Source organism: Mandrillus leucophaeus, unplaced genomic scaffold (genome assembly GCF_000951045.1).
Source record: "Mandrillus leucophaeus isolate KB7577 unplaced genomic scaffold, Mleu.le_1.0 Scaffold119, whole genome shotgun sequence".
In the NCBI taxonomy this organism is placed as follows: Eukaryota; Metazoa; Chordata; class Mammalia; order Primates; family Cercopithecidae; genus Mandrillus; species Mandrillus leucophaeus.
In genome coordinates this window covers 4,983,304-5,009,377 of record NW_012100209.1, presented here as the reverse complement: position 1 = coordinate 5,009,377, position 26,074 = coordinate 4,983,304, and the positions used below count along the sequence as shown (strand labels likewise).

General features: G+C 38.4%; 1 protein-coding gene and 2 pseudogenes across 2 annotated transcripts in view; 2 read left to right on the top strand and 1 right to left on the bottom strand.

Moving 5' to 3' along the window:
• Positions 1-26,074, bottom strand: part of GHR (growth hormone receptor) — a 307,791-nt gene that overhangs the window by 257,113 nt on the left and 24,604 nt on the right. The gene's annotated exons all lie outside the window — the stretch shown is intronic.
• LOC105529457 lies at positions 3,377-6,873 on the top strand (annotated as a pseudogene).
• LOC105529369 lies at positions 3,923-5,357 on the top strand (annotated as a pseudogene).

Here is a 26,074-nt window from a genome sequence, read left to right as displayed (position 1 = left end):
CTACAACCTCTGCTTCCCGGGTTCAAGCGATTCTCCTGCCTCAGCCTCCCAAGTAGCTGGGATTACAGGTGTGTACCACCATGCCCTGTTAATTTTTTGTAGTGTTAGTAGAGATGGGGTTTTGCCATGTTGGCCAAGCTGGTTTTGAACTCCAGACCTCAAGTGATCCACCCAACTTGGGCTCCCAAAGGGCTAGGATTACAGGCATGAGCCACCATACCCAGCCAGACAGACACTTTTCAATAGACCTTTCTAATTTGCTTATCAGCTTTTCTGAGCTTTGCCTTAAGAATAAGGCCTCATTACTAAACCACATATTGCAGTGTTCACTGCCATGAATTCACCGAGTTAGGTTGAATTCTGGTAATGCCCTGCTATATATCCAACACAGACGTAGATACAAATTATTTCTATCTATAGAGAAAAATATTATCTTTGGGCCATTCATAACTCTCCACTTAGAAATCGGGAATCTGAGTCAAGAGTTTCATTTGAACCTGGGAGACAGAGGTTGCAGGGACACGAGATCACGGCATTGCACTCCAAGAGTTCCAGGGCAAAGCTCTGGGCAACAGGGTGAGACTCTGTCTCAAAAAGAAAGAAAGAAAAAAAAAAGAAACTACTTAGAAATGATAAGGCCTCATTGTCAAACTACACATTCCACTGATTACTGCCGTGAATTCACCCAGTTAGGGTGAATTCTGGTGACGCCCTGCTATACATCCAACACAGACCTATAATACAAATTCTTTCTATCTACAGAGAAAAATATTATCTTTAGGTTTTCATACCTCTTTCACTTAGAAACAGTAGTTTCATTCTTAGACTCAGCTGCTTCTTTGGTAAAAATCATTGCGTCATAGCAATTCACCCAATCTTAAGGCATACACTGACTTTTAACATTATTTAGCGTAACCAACCTAAGGGAGGTGACATCAAAGTCATGAAATCACAGAGTAACAGAATCTTGGAACACAGGGAACCTCTGAGATGACTTGGTTGTACCTCCTATCCAGCAGAAGGAGTCTAATCCCCGGAGCTCAGGAGCTTGTTCAGCTGGCCCCACCTAAACACATCTACTGACAAGAAGCTCTTTCCCTTAGAGGCCAGGCTGTTTCTTTGGAAATTGACTTTAGTATTTAGAAACTCTTCCTTATATTTGCTCTCTTATAGGCCTTAGTCACCCATCCACCACTCCTCAGCTGGAAGCAGCCAAGAATAACATCTTATTCTACCAATGACAATCCCTCAAATTCTTATGGGTTATATACCATGTTTCACTTAGGCGTCTAATTCTTTTTCTACTATTTGGCATAATTTCTTGCCCTGTCACTATTCTGGCAAATGCTTCTAATGTTCTCTAATTTGTCAATATCCTTCTTAAAACATTTCATCTAGACTTAAAGCTATTAACCGAGATGTGGTCTATTATGACTATTTGTATATATATACTTCTTTTTTGTGCAATAGCATTTATACAGTCCACAAATGAGTTAACTTCTGGGGGTAACTGTGCCAAATGCTTGGATCAAATTAAGCTCATGACCAATTACATATAAAACCAGAACATGAGAACATAAGCCAGACTCTCTAAGAGGAAGTAAAGCATACATCTCCAGAAGTAAAGCATCTTAAAATAATCATCTTCCTGTAGATGTTTAAGGGATGGAATTTTATGAATAATTTCCACCCAACACTGACCTGCTGCAGAGTTTGTCAACTCAACATCAAAAAGCTCATCATCAGATTTTGCAAAAGATCTCTTGTTTATGCCAGCCTAAGTGAATGTTCTTTTGAATTTTAATCACTTCCTGCACAATGTTGGTATAGTGTCAAGGCCCAAAGTAGGCATTAAATAGTTACTTGCTGACTAAGCCATTAGATAAATGAATGACTAGTTCCCACTCTCTCCCATCTTGTCTAATAATGTTGATTGTCTTTCATCAGTGTATTTCTCCCCACATCACCCTTAAGAGCTATAGTTCTCCATTAGGGTTCTGGACAGTGATAATATCGTTGTTTCTGCCATCAAATGATTCTGTTACTTTACAAAAAATCCTAAACCGCCTAAGACCCCTGTTTTTCCATCTGAACAATCCGGTCATTTTATTTATTATTTAAACAAAGACATATAGTACTTGTTACAGATCAGCTACAGTTCTAGGCACTTAAGAAATATAAATTCATTTAATCTTCAGGAAAACCAGACTGAGGCACAGGAAAGTTAACTAATTTACTAAAGATTATATAGCTAGCAAATGATGAAGCTGGGATTTGAATTAGGCAGTCTGAATTTTCTATGTGTGTTAACCACTAGGCCATGCTACCTATCCACATGCTCTGACAGCATAATGTTTAGGTAAGTAGGAAGGTCAATGATCACACTCCTTGCATCATAAGTGAATATCTTAGTGTATCAGAAACTGCTTGCTTTTCCATTAGTTCCTCAAATAGTATCTTTTCCTTCCAGTCCTCATATTTTTGAAAGTTACTAACCAAAGGACAAATCACTCAAAACATGGCATTTTGAACATAGAGTGGATGCCTTGAGTTGATTTGGATTCCTTCCAGTCACAACTGTTGGAATTATTTACCTGAAATGTTAAGGACCATGAGAGCCAGTTGACCTATTGCCAGAACAAGAGCAAATCAAAAAAGTGCTATACCAGGCATCAGGAATCTGAGGGAAAAGGAAAAACGTACTTCCTCAGAAAAACATCTAAGTATAGGCTATTTGAGCTTAGTGCTGGCCCAGCTGAAGGTAGGAACAGAAAGGTACTCAGATATTTGCATGCAGCTTACCATAGTGTAAATAGTGACTTGTACCTTCACAAATAAGAAAATTTGGAGGACTTAATCCAAAATGTCCAGTATAATTGTTAATAATTATACTATCTCTTCTATCCCAATATGCATGATCCACCCCACCACTACACTTCCTCCTTTATCAACTGTTTGTACACATAAAAATATACGAAATAATTTACTTTTCCCACTTCCCATTAGGCTTTCTTAAGTTCCCTGAACCCACCTATTCCAATGAATAGTGAGAAAATGCAGTTTGTTAGCAGTAAATAATAAAATAGACAATAAAGGTCTTATCTCAAATTTCCAAACTCTCTCTCTTTCCCAGAACAAGAAGCTTTCTAGAATAATATCATCTAGAACTATCTTTTAATTTGTCATAAACTCATAATCAAACATAACTCCATTTTAGAGACGTTAAAAATTCATTTTGAAATTTACCTTGCCTGACATTTACTGGCAAATTTTTTAAAATTTGCTCTTTGATCTTGTGGGATGAGCTGAAGCAGGCGCTCTTGGCTCCGCGCAGCCCGCTGCAATCCGTGGAGGAATGTGCCGCCGAGCAACCATCATGCCTGGGCACTTACAGGAAGGCTTCAGTTGCGCGGTCACCAACCGATTGGACCAGTTATTTGACAACGAATCGGACCCCTTCGAGGTGCTGAAGGCAGCGGAGAACAAGAAAAAACAAGCTGGCAGGGGCGGCATTGGGGGCCCTGGGGCCAAGAACGGCAGCTCAGGCTGCGGCCCAGACCAACTCCAAGGCGGCAGGCAAATAGCTAGCTGCGCAAGGAGCCCCAGAAAGACCGCAAGAATCCGTTGCCACCCCAGCGTGGCGCGGTTGACAAGAAAGAGGAGATGCAGCCGCCTCTGGCGCTTAAGAAAGAAGGAATATGGGTCATCGTTCTCGTGCCAGTAGGCGCTGAGGTCCCGGTCCCTCAGCCTCCTGCTGCAGAGCCAGTGAACTCAGGTCGGGCCTCTCAGCTGCCCACATAGGCAATACTCATCTTGGCCCTGGGAAGAAACTCAAGAAGAAGCTTTTGAAACATAAAGCTTAGATGGGGTTTGACCTCTGCTGGGCAGCTCCCAGCTATAGGCGTTCCCCTGCTAAGCAGAGATGACTGCAGAATTGAGAGAAGCCATGGCCCTAGCCCCACGGGGCCCAGTGAAGGTGAAAAAGGAGGAGGAGGAAGAAGAAAACTTCCCAGGTCAGGTACCCAGCCAACAAGTGCACTCTGAAAACATGGAAGTCTAGATCCCAGGGGAGGGTCGTCAGACTGGTGAATCAGAAGAGGAAGAAAGGGTGCTGAAACCAAGAACCTTCAGTTACTGGTTCCAAAAACTGAAATATGTGAGGAAGCTGAAAATCCCCTCATCATATTCGGAAAATCCAGAAAGCTGATTCTTAAGGACCTGAGTTAAGACAAGCTTGTGAAAAAGAAAACATGTTAAAGAGGCAGAGAATAAGGAGTGAAATGAAAGATTTCAGATAAGTGATAGTGAATGACTGTCACTTACCTGAAAGTTTCAAAGAGGAAGATCAGAAATGTAAGAAATCTGGGGGAAAATACACCCTTAATTCTGACACTGTTAAAAATCCAAAAACCCAGCCTGGGTGAAAGTCTTTTACATTGTAGTGCATGTGGGAAAGGATTTAGTCAGAGTGCAAACCTCATTGTGCATCAGAGAATCCACACTGGGGAGAAACCTTTTGAATGTCATGAGTGTGGGAAGGCCTTCATTCACAGTGCAAACCTCGATGTGCATCAGAGAATCCACACTGGACAGAAACCTTATATTTGCTCAAAATGTGGGAAAGCCTTCACTCAGAGTTCAAATCTGACCATACATCAAAAAATCCACTCCTTAGAAAAAACCCTTAAGTGCAGTGAAAGGTTTAACTATAAACCTTTAATTATAGCTCACAACTTGCTTGGCACCAGAAAGTCCACATTACAGAAAAATGCTGTAAATGTAATGAGTGTTGGAAAATATTTACTGGGAGCTCAAACCATATTGTCCACCAGAGGATCCACACTGGGGAGAAGCCCTCTGCCTATAACGATTGTGGCAAAGCCTTTACCAAGAGTGCAAATCTTATTGTACATCAGTGAAGCCATACTGGTGAGAAGCCATATGAGTGAAAAGAGTACGGGAAAACCTTTAGTTGTTTTTCACACCTTATTATGCACCAGAGAATTCACACTGCACAGAAATCTTATGACTGCAGCGAATGTGGGAAAACCTTCCATCAGCTCTCTTGCCTTTTTGTCCACCAGAGAATTCACAGTGGAGATCTTCCTTTTGTGTGTAATGAATGTGGGAAGGCCTTCACATGTAGCTCATACCTACTTATTCAACAGAGAATCCATAATGGAGAAAAACCTTACACGTGTAATGAGTGTGGGAAGGCCTTCAGACAGAAGTTGAGCCTCACCGTGCACCAGAACACCCACACTGGGGAGAAGCCCTATGAATGTAAGAAGTGTGGTGTAGCTTTCATTTCCAACTCATACCTCATGCGACACCATAGAACCCATCTTGTTGAATAACAAGTAAGGAAGAGGAAGACTTCCAGCATTGGTCATAACCTTCTGCCTCCCAAATGAGACACCTCCTTGTTGTTTTCTTCCTCCTTTATAAAGATGAGGCCTACGTCCTTAAAAGTTACAGTTTTCAGGAATGCAGCACAAAACATAAGATAAACATTTCAGAAGTTAATTTAAAGAAAACTAAAAGTAAGCACCTGAAGGCAAGGACTTTAACTGAACCTTAAGCAGTCATGTTTTCTGAAATGGAATATGGCTTTCTTAGGAATGGATCATACAAAGCTAAGTAGTAATGATTGTATTTGGGGAAAGGTCTTTTTTGCTTAATTTTGTTTTTAAAAACTCTGATGACTGCTTGAGCAACAGACAGGTTATCCCCCTGGTTGAATTCAGGTTGAACCGTGTATTCTAATATTTCTGGTTAAGTGGTGACTAGGTAAAGAAACCACTTGGGGTTACAATTCAACAATTCACTTATGAATGTTTATAAGCTTTCCATTTCCTAAGTAATTTTTTAAAAGCTAGTCAAAAGAAAAAACCTTAACTGTCTACTGTACCAAAAATGGACAGAAATAGGAAATGGCCTTTTTCCTTACCGTCTATACCCCCTGAACCTTGATATTGTAAAGCTCTGGAGACCTCTGAATGACTCTGTTCTGACCATTCCCTAGTCTGCATGGCCAAGCCCTCAAGAATTGATGGACACCACACACCAGCTATAGACATTTGCTAGGATTGACAACTCCTTCTCCAAACAACTCAAGCTCCCAATTCCCATCGCATTCCATTTGGGTAAAATGCAACCAACAGGCCCCTTCCTGGATAGAGGAATCAAAGAATAAAGCTTGCCTAGAGGAAAAAGAAAAAAAAAAGAAAAAAAGAAGAAGGAATAAGACAAGTTGGAAGAAGACCTGATCAACAACTTCAGGGTGAAGGGAAAATAATTGATAGAAGACCAGAAAGGAGACCACCTTGTGAACAAAGATTTGAAAAGCCACTTGAAGAAAAGGTTGAAGGAGGTGAATTTTCAGTTGATAGACCAATTATTGACTGACCTATTCGAGGTCGTGGTGGTCTTGGAAGAGGTCAAGAGGGCAGTGGACGTGCAATGGGTCAAGGAGATGGATTTGATTCTCATGGCAAACATGAATTTGATAGGTATAGTGGAAGTGATAGATCTTGTTTTTCACATTACAGTGGCCTGAAGCACAAGGACCTGTAACATGGAGGTAGCTGATCTCACAATTGGGGAATTGTCAAAGATGAATTAACAGAGTCCCCCAAATACATTCAGAAACAAATATCTTGTAATTGCAGTGACTTGGATCAATCAACTGTGACTGAGGAAACACTTGAATGTGAAGAACATCATCCAGTGGCAGACACTGAAAATAAAGAGAATGAAGTTGAAGAGGTGAAAGAGGAGGGTCCAAAAGAGATGACTTTGGATGAGTGGAAGGCTATTCAAACTAAGGACCGGGCAAAAGTAGAAACCTCTTCAATCCCTTTATACCCTTAACCTAACTTTCTCCTACTGGTGGGTAATAACTGAAAATAAAGATTTATTTTCACGCAAAAAAAAAAAAAATCTGTTCTTCAAGATCATCACATTCAGTATAAGAAAATCAAACTTTCTGTCCAAATGTACTGTTCTGGCTTTGTCAACTCGACAGAATCCTCTGGGCCCAGCTATTCCACTTGTCAACTCTTGACTCAGGTACTTGTTCCAAACCAGGGGACCCCTCTGCTTTTCATTAAAGATTATTATAACTAACTTAGACAAAAGGAACCGAACTTTGTCACACAGCACCAGAAATCCCAGCACTTTACAGAATAATCATTCTTTATCTTTAGAATGTTCACAGAGTTGCTCAATTGACAATAGAAACAAACTTTTTCTCAAAAGAGAATCTCTTCCTTCTTCATTTCTTCATGATTTACCCCAAAATAAATATATTCCAGTGCACCATTTCAAACAGTTTAATTCATCCATTTGTGTTACTATGCCCTAGTTACTTCTAATCTGGAAAGAGGGTCACATTCCCTTCCTTTCCTTGTAGTGGAGAAGACAGAAGATACTCATAATGATAGACATTAGCAAGTGCATTCTGTGTGCGTGCACACACAGACATTCATAATTTAGATTATTAGTTCTGCTAAGGACTCTAGGGATTACCTAGGGTTAAGGATGGCCTAGTTAAACCCTCTTCAATCTCTTTATACCCTTAACAAAACTAAGATAACATGGCAGAGACTTCCTTGGTTCTTTTCCTTCTTCCAGTCTCTCAGCACACACCTGCAGAATGGATTCATGACCCTCCTACTTTTCCTCTGCTCCACACTTGCCTGTTTCTTCTCTCTTTCCTCTTGACTTGGTTCACTCTCTTTCTGAGCTTCCTTCTTTCCCATAATCTACCACCTTCCAGAGAGCTCATTCACACAGTGCATCCATGCATTGCATGTATGTGTTTCTGATGGCATGACCCCAATTCTCTAAAATTTCAAAAGTAAAATAAGCAAACTTACAACTTCCTGCTTCAGATAAAGCAAAAGGACACTTGCATTTGGAACACAAAGAGAGAAAACTAATATTTGAGTCAGAAAGTAAGCTCCCATTCACCATTACATCCTTCGCATTGAGAGTAGTACATGTACATCGTAAATGCTCAATAAACACATCCACTTGCAGATAGCTGAGGAGCTCTGAGTCAGCAGCAGGTAGTAGATAATGAAAGCAAACTGAATTAGAAGTCAGAAGACTAAGCATCTAGCACCAGCTCTGACTGAATCAAGTTATGTGACTCTGAGCACTTTTTTTTTTTGGCAATATCAACAGGGTAACACTAAATTATTTCTAAGGTATTTTCTGTTTTTAAAATTCAATGATGATAAAACATGAATTACAGCTAAAGATTAAAAGGCCTTCAAAGAGGTTTATAGTCCAACCACTACCACCCCCTTTATTTCATATTTCCAGAAAGACGACTATTTGTCCCATTTGAAAATTTTCCAGGAAAACATTTGATTTTCCTATTGTCATCTGCATGCAAATTTTAGCATAAGAAAATAGTTCTCAGATTTAACCCAAAATCCATTTCTATGTTTATACTGCTGCTAATCAATTTAGGACTTAAATATCTAATTATAAAATTTCACAACCCTCATAATCTTGGGATGTAATTTTATTTTCAATGCAAGTATTAAAAGATATGGCCAATAAGGCATAAAAACATTTTCCCTGAAGTCATGTCATTGACTAAATCATGGAGCTGGTCTATTCAGCTTCTCTCTCAATATACATTTATAGCAGGACATGACTAGTTTTCACCTAAGAAAACCCTGCTTATTAAATTATATTTCATTCACCATGACTCCTTATTTATCTCAGTAATATTTAATGGAAAAGTAAATAATACATTATTACATAAATGCTTAGAGAGATGACAGTAATCTTATTCTAAATTAAATTAAGTTAAATAAATATTACATCTTTTAGTATGAACCTTAAAATAATAAATCTACCTCCTTATTTTTTATAGCTTATTCTTGAAATATTTATCAGTGTAATACTGACACTAACTTATCATTAATTATTTTCTGGATTTTTTTATTTTTCAAAAACTTAAGTTAGATTGTATGCTAGTTCCCATTCAGATCTTAATATAATTACTAATTCATTTTTAACACATCCTGATTTTCCATTTCAGTAATGCATTTTAATGCATAGCTATATATCCCCATTATAAAACTATGCAATAGGAAGTGCTGACATTACAACCTTGTATTATAATTTTTGAATTTGACGACCTCCCTAGATGTACATATCCACACACATACACATGCACACTCACACACACACTTTGTTTTCAAGTATCTAAAACAGACTCACTCTTAAACCATAATAAACCAGAAACAAAAAAAGAAAATTGCTTTCAATAATGAGTAACCTTAAGTTTATATAAGGTAATTATTTATATAATCTCATTATCTATTTGAAAACAGACCTGTGGGGAAAAAAGCAATAGTTCATTTGCATATTATGACAAAGTGGTTTAAATCTATATTTGAATTAAGGAAGTTACTCAAACCTAAAGTTTTTGTTTTCCCCTTGCAACTCTTTTTGTGTAGAAAAGTAAATAAGGAATCCTAAACAAGTACTATTAAATTTTGCTTAACTTCATCTTAATGAGGAATGACTTCATCATTCCTATGGCCATGCTGAAAAATTAAACTTATCTCTGAGAGTCTGTGTTGAGAAACATGAAAATCAATCTAATGACAGAAACAGAGCTATGACCTGTATTAGATAGACGAGAGAAAACCAACATTTCAAATAAATCCTTAACAGAGTAGCATCCATTTTCATTGCTACATTCGGTGTCTATATGTGGGTTGGAAATGTATCTGGGTGAACATTAGATTTAATACTCATTTTTAAGACCCTACTTCTGAAACCTGTCCTGGAATAGTTTCATGACAACTTGCTTATGTAGCAGCTTTGGCCTCTGGGTACCATGTTTCTGACAGGACAGGAGACTCCATACCAGAGGGAGAACGTTCACAATCTCTTTGGAATCTGTTACTTGGAGGGGTCTGTCAGAGGCAAAATAATAAAGAAAATGATGCTCTTTCCCTGTGTTTTTCCATTCTCCTCAACTAGTCCCTACCAGTCTGTCCTGCTAGCAGCTGGCTTCCCTAAAGCTAGATGTTCAGGCCTCAGTCTCACTGGATTAAATCTTCATGCAGTGGACTTTTTCTTTTTTCATGTCCCCTTCCATAAATACTAAGAGACGTCCTGCGCTGGAGGTGGAATCAAGAGCAAAACACAACTGGCTCCCAAAGTGCTAACAGACTATTGGGAGGAAGACAAACATTTATGAAACAGTCATCCAGATAAACACAGAATTCTCCTGCTGGGGACTGCTACCAAGGAGACATTCATGGTGCTATGAAAGCACATGATAGGGGAATATGATCCAGTCCCAGGGTTCAGGGAAGGCCTCCCCAAGGAAATGACAATTGGGCTGACAGTCATGATGTAAGGGGTTCACAATGAGCAAATGCTGAGTTTGTGGACCTGGAAGATGATCAGTGTGGCCACTGCCAAAAAGGATTATGATATGAAGCTGGAAAATGGAAGGCAGGTGTCAGACCTTGTGACTTTCGAGGAAACGTTAAAGATTTATTCTAAAAGCCTTGGAGAACATTGATGAATATTATGTGGATAATGAATGAAATAATGAGGTCAGAGTTCAGAAAAAAGGTCCACTGTGGTAAACAGATAGGGTTTGGGGTTGCGGAGGGCAAAGTACTGCCAGCCTGCCTCCTTCCTTCCCTCCACTATTACAAGGGGCAGCTGTGTCCTCCTTTGCTAGGACCCACATTTCACTCACTAGAACTGCTCTTATAAATCACCTCTGTCCCTTTTTCTTCCTTATGGGCAAAGAAGGAGAAGTTCATCCTAGGAATAAAAGCATATCCCAGATATTCAGAGACAAGGAGTCTTCAATTTTTCATCTGCAAAGCATGATTAATGGTGGGATGTTGGGCAGCTGAGGACTCTAAGATACATTTGGAAACATGGGATCCTCTTTAAGCCTCTCAAATGATATTAAATTAGGTCCTAGAAGACCATTTGAAGAAAACACACCAGAGCCCTAATTATGCCAATTGGTCTTCATTGATTAACAATGAAAGATAACTATTTCCTTACTGACAGGCACTCAAATGAGACTGGGTATTAATATAGCCTTCATTATTCAACTTTTTTTTTCTAGATTTCCTATTAACCTACCAACTATTAACTATTAGGAAACACTCTTTTTTGCTTTTGGGTTGATGGATGGTGTTTGCAGATTTAACATTCTGCAGATAAAAATATAAGTTTAACATACAAAATTACTGCAGTCATAGGACTATTATAATGGGAGTTGAACCCTTTCCAGAGAGGAACAAGCACCATCAGAGTCAACCATTTGCATAAATAAGTAAGATCCATTCCAAACTTCCTGGAAACTAACTTTAAGTGCCTACTATAGGTCAGCAGCATGATAAGCAAAGTACTTAAGCAATTTCATTTAAAACTCACAAAAAAAGCATGTGGCAAGTTGAAGAAAATGTAATGTGTTAGCTAGTAAAAGTGATAGCTAGTAAAGTTAGAACCAGGATTGGAAATTTTAAGTAACTTACATATTTAGTAAATTTAAGTAACCTGCTTACATGGTATATTAGTTGGCTTGGGCTGCCATAACAAAATACTACAGTTTGGGTGATTTAAACAACGAAAAATTATTTCTCACAGTTCTGGAGGTTGGGAAGTCCAAGATCAAGGTGCCAGACACTTAAGTTCCTGGTGAGGGCTCTCTTCTGAGCTTGCAGATGGCCACTTCTCACCATGTCCTCATATAGCAAAGAGAGAGGACTCTGGTGTCTCTTCCTGTTCTTATAAGAGCACCAACTCTATAGGATTGGCGACCTATCCTTAAGACTTCATTTAACTTTTACCAGCTCCTCACAGGCCCTAATCTCAAATTCAGCCACATTGGAGGTTAGGGCTTCAACCTATGAATTTGGGGAGCTGGGAAACACAAACATTCAGTGCACAACACGTGACTAAAAAATGATAAGAGCCAAGATTTGAACCATGGTGTCTAAAGCCCCAGGCTGGGTCCAATTCTCATGCAGTCTCTCTCAAAGTGGAGTAGTAGTAGTTTGAATTTCAAAGCCTAGAACATCATCACTAGTGGATTAGGACAATCGGACTTACTTATCAAATCTCAAGCCCAGCTAGCAAACACACAAAAAATAGTCCTGCATCATAATATTGTTCTAGTATCACACTCATTAATCTTTTGTTTTTTCTTTTAAGTTCAGGAGTACTATGCAGGTTTGTTATATAGGCAAATGGCATGTCAGAGGGGTATGGTGTACAGATTATTTTGCCACTCAGGTAATAAGCATAGTATCTAATAGGTAGTTTTAAAATCCTCATCCTCTTCCCTCCCTCTACCCTTGAGTAGGCCCCAGTGTCTGCTGTTCTCTTGTTTCCATATGTACTCAATGTTTAGCTTCCACTTATAAATGAGAACATGTTGTATTTGGTTTTCTGTTCCTGTGTTAGTCCACTTACGATAATGGCCTCCAGCTTCATCCATGTTGCTGCAAATGACATGATCTCATTTCTTTTTATGGTTGCGTGGTATTCCATGGTATATATGTATCATGTTTTCTTTATCCAGTCTACTATTGATGGACATTTAGTTTGATTCTATGTCTTTGTTATTGTGTCTCTGTCATAGTACCACAATGAAAATATATATGCATGTGTCTTTATGGTAAAATGATTTATATTCCTTTGGGTTTATGTCCAATAATGGGATTGTTGGGTCTAATGGTAATTCTACTTTGAGTTCTTTGAGAAGCTACCAAACTGTTTATCACAATTGCTGAACAATTTACATTCTCACCAGCAGTTTATAAGCATTCCCTTTTCTCTACAACCTCACAAGCATCTGCTTTTCATTTTTTTTGATAATAGCCATTCTGACTTGTGAGATGGTATCTCATTGTGGTTTTGATTTGCATTTCCATAATGATTAGTGATACTGAGCATTTTTTCATCTGCTTGTTGGCCACATGTATGTCTTCCTTTGAAAAATGTCTATTAATGTTCTTTGCTCACTTTTTAATTGGGTTGTTTTTTGCTTGTTGATTTGTTCAAGTTTGTTATGGATTCTGAATACCAGACTTTTGTCAGATGTGTAGTTTGCAAATATTTTCTCACATCCTGTAGGCTGTTTACTCTGTTGATAGATCTTTTGCTGTGCAGAAGCTCTTCAGTTTAATTACTTTCCATTTGTCAATTTTTGTTTTTGTTGCAATTGCTTTTGACATCTTTGTCATGACATCTTTGTCATGAAATCTTTGCCAGGTCCTATGTCGAGAATGTCATTTCCTAGGTTATCTTCCAGGGTTTTTTTTTTTTTATAGTTTTAGGTTTTACATTTAAGTTTATAATGTATCTCAAGTTGATTTTTTTATATGGTGTAAGGAGGGGTCCAGCTTCAATCTTCTGCATATGGCTAGCTAGCTTCCCAGCCCCATTTATTGAATACAGAGTCCTTCCCCATTTCTTGTTTTTGTCAGCTTTATCAAAGATCAGATTGTTGTAGGTATGTGGCATTATTTCTGGGCTCTCTAATCTGTTCCATTTGTCTATGTGTCTGTTTTTGTGCCAGCGACATGCTGTTTTGGTTACTGTAGCCTTGTAGTATGATTTGAAGTCAGATAAAATGATGCCACCAGCTTTGTTGTTTTTGCTTTGGGTTGCCTTGGCTATTTGAGCTTTCCTTTGGTTCAGTATAAATTTTTAAACAGATTTGTCTGCCTCTGTGGAGAACGTCATTGGTAGTTTGACATATACTGATTCTGTAAATTGCTTTGGGCAGTATGGCTATTTTCACAATATTGATTCTTCCTATCCATTAGCATGGAATGTTTTTCTATTTTTTTGTGCCATCTCTGATTTCTCTGAGCAACGTTTTATAATTATTGTTGTAGAGGTCTTTCCCCTCCTTGATTAGCTGTATTCCTAGGTATTTTATTCTGTCTGTGGCTATTGAGAATGGGATTGTATTCTTGAACTGGTTCTTAGCTTGGATGTTATCATTCAACTTCCTCAGTTAACCATCTCTACCTTGCTTATAGGCTCTTAATATAGGAAACAAGTGGAGTTTTTTCACAATTATACTGCAAATTCCCATTCTGTGTTTTATACCAGGGAGCAAAGTTTAGTGAAAATCTGTGACTGAAACACAGGTAACAAATGGCATCTATCCTTTAAAACAGAAGTATATGCAAGCAGATAATTCATTACTAAGGTGGACGCATTCAAAAAACTAATTTATTAGTGCCAGAAAGCAGGTATTTGGTGGTGTAATATGTATAGTTTTTTGAGTTTAATGACATTTTCTTTCAAGTTAATCCTGAAGAGGCTGGAAGTAAAACCTTCTCCTTTAAGCAGAAATTTTCATTGCTTGAGTTTGAACAAATAAAAGCTGAAACTTGTATTAATAAGTAACCCTTAAAAGACTTAACATTATCTTGAAGCCAACATAAAACTCCAAAATAAATTTTAAAAACATTAATGTATTTATACATTTATAAAATACCATTTACTATAACTATATAAAATACTAATTATGAAAATAAAAATTCATAAAATTTTAAATAAATCTTTAAAGTAGTAGAGATTATAGATCTCAGAGCATTTGTTATTTACTATCTTCATAAGGTTACTCCAAGGATTAAAAAAGATTGCTCTGAGTTTTAAAATATTGGTTTTATACGTGCCACACAAAGGGATCTGAGTGGCTCATGCCTGTAATCCCAGGTACTTGGGAGGCAGAAGCAGAAGGATTGTTTGACCCCAAGAGTTTAAGGCCAGCCTGGGCAACATAGCCAGACCCCATGTCCAAAAAATATGAAAAAAAATTAGACAGATACAGTGGCTTGCACCTGTAGTCCCAGCTACTTGGGAGGCTGAGACAGGAGGATCACTTGAGCTCAGGAGTTCCAGGCTGCAATGAGTCATGATCATGCCACTGCACTCTAGCCTGGGCAACAGAGCAAGACCCTGTACCTAAAAACATTTTTTTAAAAGATCTGAGAAAGTTGCTTTAAAATAAAACTTTATTTACTCCACAATATGAAAGACAAATAAGTTTCTTGGGCACCTGAAGTATTCAGGGGAGAAGATTACATTCCCTGGCGTTTTTGTTACTGTTGTCCTTATTGAATTTGCCACATGAATTATATATAGCGTTAGTTACACTAAGTATGCACATATACCACATGTATATAAATGTATATTTCCATGCACATGTATATAGATATGTTTATGCACATACCCACTCACCCATGGACTAAGACCTGAGAAGAATATGGATGCCTCTTTTCAGTTTTTTCTTTTCAAAAGGCAACTATTTTTCCCATAAACAGCAACAATTAGTTAATAGCAAGCATACAGCCACATATAAAGCAATGAATGAAAGGCTCAACTCATAATTTAGATTGCTTAGCAGGCAGGAGCTATTGTCCCCCCAACTCCCTTCCTGCACACAACAAATCTTTTACTGACAAGTGAGTATGAACTATACAAGGGGAGAACCACTGAATGTGCCAACTTATTCAAGAAGCTGAGCACACAAATAAGCAAGCTTTCGGCAATGAAGAGTAGAAATGACTTCAGCAAGAGAAATTAATCCATCATGTTGTCCATCTACACTGAAAAGAGCCTGGCAGCAGTTAGATGGTGATAGCATGGAAGGAGCCTTTGCTGGGAACAAGTGTGAGAATGAAATCAACTTTCAGCCTCAGTTTCAGAGAGACAAAAACATTCTCATTGTCCAATCAATCTAAAAACCTTTAATGGAATTAAATCTCTAAAGTGGAAAAATCTCCATGGATAGTTGTTGCTAAGCAAAAGAATAAACATTTTATGTCCTGCATCACTATGAATGCATCAGTACCTAAGATATACATGGGTATCTTCTAGGAAAAATGAAATATATTTTTATTTGATATTACACCTGATTCTAGAAACATCCTTATGAGTTGAGTTAGGTATTGTCCATTTTCCCAACAAGGAAACTGAGGTAGAGAGGCTAGTAAGTTCATGTGGCTAATAAGCAGTTTGCTTGGCTTACTAATGCTATTGTGAACTTTTTACTTTGCCGGGGGGTAAGAATAGGTAATAAGCTAGGATAAAGTCAAGATTTTTCATGTTCATGGAATTCTGTAATCCACCATGTATAAACAACATCAAAAGACAGTAACAATATAGCCAGTAAGCACCTTGAGGGACTATGAAAAAATTAATATTTAATATAACAGTAGTGTGCTTTGTCTTTGTGAAAATCAATACACATTGGAATTTACCAAAAACAGTTAACAAGGTCTGGTTATACAGGTTAATGTATCTCACTTCCCCTAATTTTGAAATAAGAGAAACCAAATAGTTGCTTTGAGCCTCTGTGTTCCTCATCTATAAACCAGGAAACAATAACATTTAGTTCATAGGATAATTGTGTGGAACAAATTTGACATTTATGCAAATCACCTGGAACACTGTTAGCACATTAAAGTGGACAATAAGTGTTATTTTTATTATTGCCATCATATATACCATATGTCATAATGTTGATAGTGTGACTTTTTTAAATTTAACAAGGCACAAAGGATTATTCAATTTGGGTAAGAGGTCCTACAAAATTCAAGTGCATATTTTGAACCTATAAAATGTAAAATTCTAGTAATTCAAATATACCCACTTAAATCCAATGCCAGGCAGTTGCCAATAAACCACACACTCAGCCTTTTTCACCCAGGTACTTGCTCTCAGAGAGACACAGCAAGAAACCATAAAGATGAAGGTCATAGAGAAGTGAAGGGAAGAACCTGGGAGGCTTCTCACAGTAAATCACAGGAAGAAGCGAGCAAAACCTCTGCTAATCTCCTTTTTGCTCCCTAGGGAAAGCCAGTCACATCCCAACTAATGATCAAGCTCCCAGATAAGAAATAATGAAAGAGGGGAAAGCTTCATTAAAAATCCCCAGAAAATGAATTAAGTCCTCTTCCGCCTCCCTCCCTCTTAGCCCCAGGTGGGTGTCTATTCTATAGCAGTCTGTGGAGTCCTGCTATTAATGAGATGGAGTTCCTCTTCCACTGGAACCTGGGATTTTTCCATATTCAAAGATTAAGTCCCTTTTGATTTCACAAACCAACTAGTTTATAGATAAAGGTATAGTTTGTTTACCATCTCTTTTCTGGCTGTGGAAATAAGCAATTCAAATAATTGGAGACTTTAAAGACCATCTAGTTTAGTTTTCACAAATGACAATGCCTTCAAGAGCCAGGAAGGCAACAGGAACAAATGAAATGGAGATTCGTTTACTTTGTTTAATTTTTACCACTCAGAAACATAAGCCTAACTGTTGCCTAATATTTCCATTTTTCAAGGGAAACTGGAAATCTTTTTTTTTTCTATGTTGGTAACAAATTTAAAAGACATTTAAGCACTATACACATGCCCGGAGAAAACTAACCTGTAGATTTCTAATTAGAACTTCTGACGTAGTCCCATGATTTTTAGTCCTACCTTAAAACAGAATTGTATCACCTGAGAGCTTTAAAAATACCTCTGCCTTCCTCCTCACCCAGGGAAATTTCTAATTTTAATTTTAATTCATTTCTTTATTTATTTTGAGACGGAGTCTTGCTCTGTCACCAGGCTGCAGTGCAGTGGCACGATCTCGGCTCACTGCAACCTCCGCCTCCCAGGTTCAAGCGATTCTCCTGCCTCAGCCTCCCGAGTAGCTGGGACTACAGGTGTGCTCCACCATGCCCAGCTAATTTTTGTATTTTTAGTAGAGATGGGGTTTCACCATGTTGGCCAGGATGTTCTCCATCTCATGACCTCATGATCCGCCCATATCTGCCTCCCAAAATACTGGGATTACAGGCGTGAACCACTGCACCTGGCCCGAAATTTCTAATTTAAATGTTCAAGAGTAAGATGAGTCTAATATACAGCCAAAGTTGAAGACCACTAATCTGGTCTAACCTATTCTATAGATGAGGAAATTGCAGCTCAGAGATTAAAACAACCTATAGCCAGCAGGAGAAAAAGAACACAGATCTAAGTCTTCTGACTTCTTATCCCAACATATTGATCACAAAATTCTAGTATCAGTGCTACTCCTTTACCAATAAACCAGAGTTTAGGCTTCAATATATATGGTTTGTAAAATATTTCTCCAGCAGAAGTGTCAGTGTTTCATGCTGGAGTCCTTTATTCCTAAATCTAGTGGCCATCATGTGACATTTACAAGAGAATATAATCCCCATGAAGGCAAAGGACTTGCCAGCCACTCTTGTATCAGTGTATACTTTTAGCACCTCAGTAAATACTTGGTTAATGAATCACTTTGTAAGCTTTTCATATAAATTGGGAATTATTTCCATATAAATAGGGAATAAATTTCCATGAAAGTTCAAAAATCCACTTGATAGAGAGGAATGTCAGTGAATAGAACCAAGTCAGAAGAAACAAAAGATGGTATGTCGGCTATCTAAAGAGAAGGATTTGGGACAGCAGAAAGATGGCGGATAGGAGACAGGGCTAACATACATCTCCCACTTGGATGGACAGAATAGTGTGTGGAGACTTATACTGTGAACCTTTTCTCCAAGAACCACCACAGGATCATATCAGGAAAATGGAAAGAATTCACAGATCCTTTGAAAGAAGTGACATGCTGCTGCAAACTGTGAGAGAGGCAAAAAGCAATGAGTTCCCAAAGTGTGAGTGGGGGAAAACCTGCCTCCAAACACACCTCCTCACTGGGGAATCTGAAAATGCAGATCATGAGAGAAGGACTCAACCTTACCTAGAGCTGGAACAGATTTAGGGAACCTTGTGAAATACAAAAGTAGAAGCAGCAGCAGGAAGAGTCTTGTAGGCACTCCCAGTCTCCAGCTCAAACCCGGTGAAGCCATTCCTGACTATATATCACAGGGGCCCTTGGGGAAGGCAGCCAGCAGAATTAGGGAGGGGGTACAAGGTGAAAGAAAACTCCAACTGAATTTTGTGATAATTTTGAGTGGGCGTGAACCTGCTTGAACAGAATCTGGTGGGTGGATGGGAACTGCAGCAGATATGAGCACAGGAACCAGGCTCCTGCCATTATGGGCAGACAGGGAGGGGTGTGGCCTGAAAGCCTTGCTTGCTTTCTCATTGGGGAAGTATATGGCCTGGAGCAAGACTGAGTTCCACAAGCAGGATGCCTGGATCTAAACTTGGTGCTGTTAACACAGCACTGCAAAGTGAGATTGGGCTCACCAACTGTGTGGGAGCTGGGTGAAGCTTTTCACTACTGGCTATTCTCCACTTCCCTGGTGAACTATTCTGTGCAACAGAGGCAGTCATAATCCCCTCTGGAACATAACCCCATCGACCTGAAAACCATCCTCCCCATCCTACATGGTGGCTGTGACAAGCCTAGCCCAAGAAGAGTCTCAGCTCATCCTGCCCCCACTTGATGGCATTTTTCTATCTGCCTTGGCAGCCAAACACAAAAGACACCACCTCCTGGCTGGAGGCCAACTAATTCAGGCCATACTCATGACAATAATATTGTTCCCAGGAAGGAGAAGACAACAGCTAATACCACTGCCTGCAACATCCTGGCTAACCAGAGGTCCTGAGTCTGTCCACATGACAACTTCACTACTAGCATAACTAGCATTTGAGAAAGTCAGCACACTATACCTATCTACAATCAGGGATTCTCACAGATTCTACATCCCTCCCCTGCCACCTTCACCACAGCAGGTGCTGGTATCCATGGCTAGAAGACCTGAAGACTGATCAGATCACGGGTCTCTTTGCAGACATTCACCAGCACCAGCCCAGAGCCTGGTAACTCCATTGGATGGCTAAACCCAGAAGAACAGTAACAGTCACTGCAATCTGGCTCTCAGGAAGCCCATCTCTAGTGGAAAGGCGAGAGCACCACATCAAGGAATCACTATGTGGGACAAAATAATCTGAATAGTAGGAGTTTCAGATCTTTCTGCTGGTGGGTAGTTTCTCACAGCAGAGACCCAATTGCAGTGCTGGGTGCAGTAGGGGAAGTCTGCACCTACACCTCAACAGGCAGGCAGCCTCTGTGACCATGAAGGGTCTTGGAAAAGGAGTCTTTGTTCCCCCTGGCACTCCACCGCAGACATAGCTGGGGCTTCCTCCACAGGAACGCAGCAAGGACACACCTGTAGACAGCCTTTCTGGAACTCTCCAAGGTGAGTATAACCCACAAGAAGAGCACACCCCAGATTCAGGCCTGCATGAGAGGCAGAGTCACAATTCCTCCCTACTTGGAGCAACAACATTCCTATAGATGAAAAGAGGTGCCTGACTGATCTGAATAGCTGAAATGCTTGGACAGGAGTGAGGCTGTGAGGTGAATAGCTTTCTTTCTGACCTGGCAGTGGAGGTGAGGTAGCTCCCACTCTTCACCTTGATAAAATTTCAGCACACCTAACTGAGAGCTCCTCCAGCCACCCTCATTAAGGCTGTGTCCTCGGCTCATCACTGGGTATTACATCTACCCACTTGCCTTAGCCACAACTGGTGCCTGCCCGGGGATACCACCCCAGTTGTCCTGAAGCCTGAATCATCAACTCAGTAAATAAAAGAACAGTAAATAAACTGTATACCATGAGAGGACGACATAAGCGTCAAGGGATCCCTGCCATTCCAACTTCACAGGAGACAGTGAATTCACCCACATATCAAGAATGGAACTACTAAAACCAGCACTGGGGAAAACCAGTGCATAAAGACTCTATAACTAAGGATCTCATACAGAGTCTTCACCCCTACAAGCACCAAGACTCAAATTAGGCTAAAATAAACATTAGAGTCTGATCCTTAAGAAAGAAAAAATAAGAAATTAAAAAAAAAAAACACAGTCCACAAGAACAATGTTAAGTAATAGTCTACCCAAATGAGAAGGAGCCAGAAAAGTAATTCTGGTAATATCACAAAACAGGGTTCTATAAAACCCCCAAAGACTACTGTAGTTCCACAACAATGGATCCAAACCAAGAAGAAATCTCTGAATTTCCAGACAAAGAATTCAGCAGTTCAGTTATTAAGCTACTCAAGGAGTTACCAGTAAAAGGCAAAAAAAAATTAAATAAATTTAAAAACCAATACAGAATATGAATGCATTTTTTTCCAAAGAAATAGATATCATAAAGAAAAACATTCACAACTTCTGGAAATGAAAGACACACTTAGGGAAGTACAAAAATCAGTGGAAAGTTTCAGCAACAAACTAGAACACGAAGAAGAAAGAACTTCAGAGCTCAAAGATAAGACTTTTGAATTAACCCAATCAGACAAAGAAAAAAGAATTTTAAAAAATGAACAAAGCTTCCACAAAATTTGGGATTATATTAAATGATCAAACCTAAGAATAAATGGTGTTCCTGAGGAAGAAGTAAAATCTAAAAGTTAGAAAAACTTATTTAAGGGAATATTAAGGAAAACTTCCCTGGCCTTGCTGGAGATCTAGATATCCATATACAGGAAGCTCAAAGAACTTTTGGGAAATTCACTGCAAAGATAATCACCTAGACACTCAGTCATCAGGTTATCTCAAGAGAAACCTTGAGAAATATTTAAACAAAATAATTGTCAGTCAAAAATTTTGCATCCAGCAAAACGAAGCTTCAGAAATGAAAGAGAGATAAAATATTTTTCAGCCTAACAAATGTTAAGGGAATTTGCCACTACCAAATCAGCACTACAAGAACTGCTTAAAGGAGTTCTAAATCTTGAAACGAAATCTTGAAATACACTCAAACAGAAGCTTCTTAAAGCATAAATCTCACAGGGCCTGTAAAGCAATAACATAATTTTAAAAAGTATTTAGGCAACAGCTAACATAATGAATAGAACAGTACCTTATATGTCAATACTAACGTTGAAAGCAAATGGCCTAAATGCTCCACTTAAAAGATACAGAATGACAGAATGGAGAGAAATGCAACAACCAAGTATCTGCTGTTGTCAAGAGACCCACATAGCACATAAAAACTCACATAAACTTAAGGTAAAGAGGTGGAAAAAGATATTCCACACAAATGGAAACTAAAAGTGAGCAGGAGTAGCCCTTTTTTTTTTTTTTTCTTTTAAGGAGTCTCACTCTGTTGCTCAGGTTGGAGTCAGTGGCACAATCTTGCTTACTACAACCTCCACCTCCTGGATTCAAGCGATTCTCCTGCGTCAGCCTCTTGAGTACCTGGGACTACAGGTGCACACTACCACACCTGGCTAATTTCTTTGTATTTTTAGTAGAACTCCTGACCTTGTGATCTGCCTGTCTTGGCCTCCCAAAGTGCTGGGATTACAGGTGTGAGCCACTGTGCCCAGTCTAGGAGTAGCTATTCTTATATCAGACAAAACAGACTTTAAAGCAACAACAGTGAAAAAAAAAAAAGACAAAGAGGGACATTATATAATGATAAAAGGATTAGTCCAACAGGAAAATATCACAATCATAAATATATATGCATCTAACACTGGAGCTCCCAAATTAATAAAGCAATTACTACTAGACCTAAGAAACAAGATAGACAGTAACATAATAATAGTGTGGGATTTTGGTACTCCATTGACAGTACTAGACATGTCATCAAGACAGAAAGTCAACAAAGAAGCAATGGACTTAAACTATGCCCTGGAACAAATTAACTTTACAGGTACTTACAGAACAGTCTACCTAAAAATGTAGAATATACATTCTTTTCATCAGCACATGGAACACTCTCCAAGACAGACCATGGCCACAAAATGAGTCTCAATGAATTTAAGAAAATCAAAATCATATTAAGTATCCTGTCAGACAACTGTGGAATAAAAATGAAAATTAATCCCAAAAGCAACCTTCAAAACTATACAAATACCTGGAAATTAAATAATCTGCTCTTGAATGACTTTGGGTCAACAATGAAATCAAGATGGAAATTAAAAATTCTTTCAAAATGATAATGGTGACAAAACTTATCAAAACCTAAGGGATACAACAAAAGTTGTGCTAAGAGGAAATTTCATAGTTTTAAATGCCTACATCAAAAAGTCTGAAAGAGCACAAATAGACAATCTAAGGTCACACCTCAAGGTACGAGGGAAACAAGAAAAAAAAACCAAAAACCCAAACCCAGCAGAAGAAAAGATATAACCAAATAAGAGAAGAACTAAATGAAACAGAAACAACAACAACAGCAATAACAACAAAAATACAAACGATAAGTGAAACAAAAAGCTGGTTCTTTGAAAAGATAAACAAAATTGACTGAAAAACCATTAGTGAAATTAATCAAGAAGAGAAAAGATCTGAATAAGCTCAGTAAGAAATGAAACAAGATATTGCAACCGGTATCACAGAAATACAAAAGATCATTCAAGGTTATTATGAACACCTATATGCACACAAACTAGAAAATCTAGAGGAGATGGACAAATTCCTGCAAATTTACAACCCTCTTACATTAAATCAGGAAGAAACAGGAACTCTGAACAGACAAATAACAAGTAGTGAGACTGAAACAGTAATAAAAAAATAAGTGCCAAGAAAAAAAGTCCAAGAGCAGATGGATTCACAGCTGAATTCTATCTGACATTTAAAGAAGAATTGAATACTGAAACTATTCAAAAAGATAGAAAAGGAGGAAATGCTCACTAAATCATTCTATGAAGCCAGTATCACCCTAATATCTAAACCAGGAAAGGACATAACAAAAAACTAAAAGTACAGACAAATATCCCTAATGAACATACCTGCAAAAATCCTCAACAAAGTTGTAGCTAACTGAATCCAGCAGCATTTCAAAAAAGATAATACATCATGATCAAGTGGGTTTCATACCAGGGATGTAGTGGTTTCATACCAGGGATGTAGGTTTACCATACCTGAGTCAATAAATGTGATATACCACATAAACAGAATTAAAAACAAAAATCACATGATCACCTCACTAGACACAGAAAAAGCATTTGACAAAATTCAGCATACTTTTATGATAAAAATCCTCAACAAAATTGGCATAGAAGGGACATATACCTCAAAGTAATAAAAACCATCTAGGACAAACCCACAGCCAACATTATACTGAATAGGGAAAAGTTGAAAGCATTCCACCTGAGAACTGGAACAAGACAAGGATGCCCACTTTCACCACTTCCATTCAACGTAGTTCTGGAAGTCCTAGCCAGAGTGATCAGGCAAGAGAAAGAAATAAAGGCATCCAAATCAGAAAAGAGGAAGTCAAACTGTCACTGTTCACCAATGACATGATTGTATTCCTAGAAAATCCTAAAGACTCCTCCAAAAAGTTCCTAGATCTGATAAATTAATTCGGTAAAGTTTCAGGATCAAAAATCAATGTACGCAAATCAATAGCATTGCTATACACCAACAATGACCAAGCTGAGAGTCAAATCAAGAACTCAATTCCTTTTACAACAGCTGCAAAAATAAAAATAAAATACTTAGGAAAATGCTTAATGAAAGAGTTGAAAGATCTCTACAAGAAAAACTACAAAATATTTCTGAAAGAAATAATAGATGACAGAAACAAATGGAAACACATCCCACACTTGTAGATGGGTAGAATCAATATTGTGAAAATGAACATACTGCCAAAAGCAATCTACAAATTCAATGCAATTCCCATCAAAATACCATCATCATTCTTCACAGAAGTAGAAAAAAAAATCATAAAATTTATACGGAACCAAAAAAAGAGCCCACATAGCCAAAACAAGACTAAGCAAAAAGGACAAATCTGGAGGCATCACACTACCTGATTTCAAACTATACTATAAGACTGTATTCACCAAAAAACAGCATGGTACTGGTATAAAAATAGTCATATAGGCCAATGGAACAGAATAGAGAACCCAGAAATAAAGGCAAATACTTACAGCCAACTGATCTTTGACACAACAAACAAAAACATGAAGTGGGGAAAGGACAACCTAGTCAACAAATGGTGCTGGGATAATTGGCAAGCCCCATGTAGAAGAATGAAACTGGATCCTCATCCCTCACCTTATATAAAAATCAATTCAGGATGGACCAAAGATGTAAATCTAGAACCTGAAATCATTAAAATTCTAGAAGATAACATCAGAAAAACTCTTCTCAACATTGGCTTAGGCAAACAACTCATGAGCAGGAACACAAAGGCAAATGCAACAAAAATAAAAATAAATAAATTGGACCTAATTAACTAAAAAGCTTCTGCACAGCAAAAATAATAATAATAATAAAAGTAAACAGATAACCCACCGATTGGGAGAAAATCTTTGCAACTATGCATCTGACAAAGGACTAATATCCAGAATCTACAAGATATCCAGAATCTACAAGATATCCAGAATCTACAAGGTACTCAAACAAATAAGTAAGAAAAAAACAAATAATCCCATCAAAAAGTGGGCAAAGGACATGAATAGATAATTCTCAAAAGAAGATATACAAATGGTCAACAAACATGTAAAAAAATGCTCGATATCACTAATTATTAGGAAAATGCAAATTAAAACCACAATGTGATATCACCTTACACCTGCAAGAATGGCCATTATTAAAAAATCAAAAAATAATAGATGTTGGCATGAAGGTGGTGAAAAGGGAAACCTTTTACACTACTGATGGGAATATAAACTAGTACATCTGCTATGGAAAACAGTATGGAGATTCCTTAAAGAACTAAAAGTAGAACTACCATTGGATCCAGCAATCCCACTACTGGGTATCTACTCAAAGGAAAGTAAGTCATTGTATGAAACAGACACTTGGGTGGGGCATGGTGACTCATGCCTGTAATCCCAATACTTTGGGAAACTGAGGTGGGTGGATCACTGGAGGTCAGGAGTTTGAGACCAGCTGGGCCAACGTGGTGAAACCCCATCTCTACTAAAAACTGAAAAAGTATCTAGGCATGATGGTGGGCACCTGTAATCCCAGCTATTGGGGAGGCTGAGACAGGAGGATTGCTTGAACCTGGGAGGCAGAAGATGGACGTTGCAGTGAGCTGAGATCACGCCACCGCACTCCAGCCTGGGTGACAGGGCAAGAGAAAGAGGG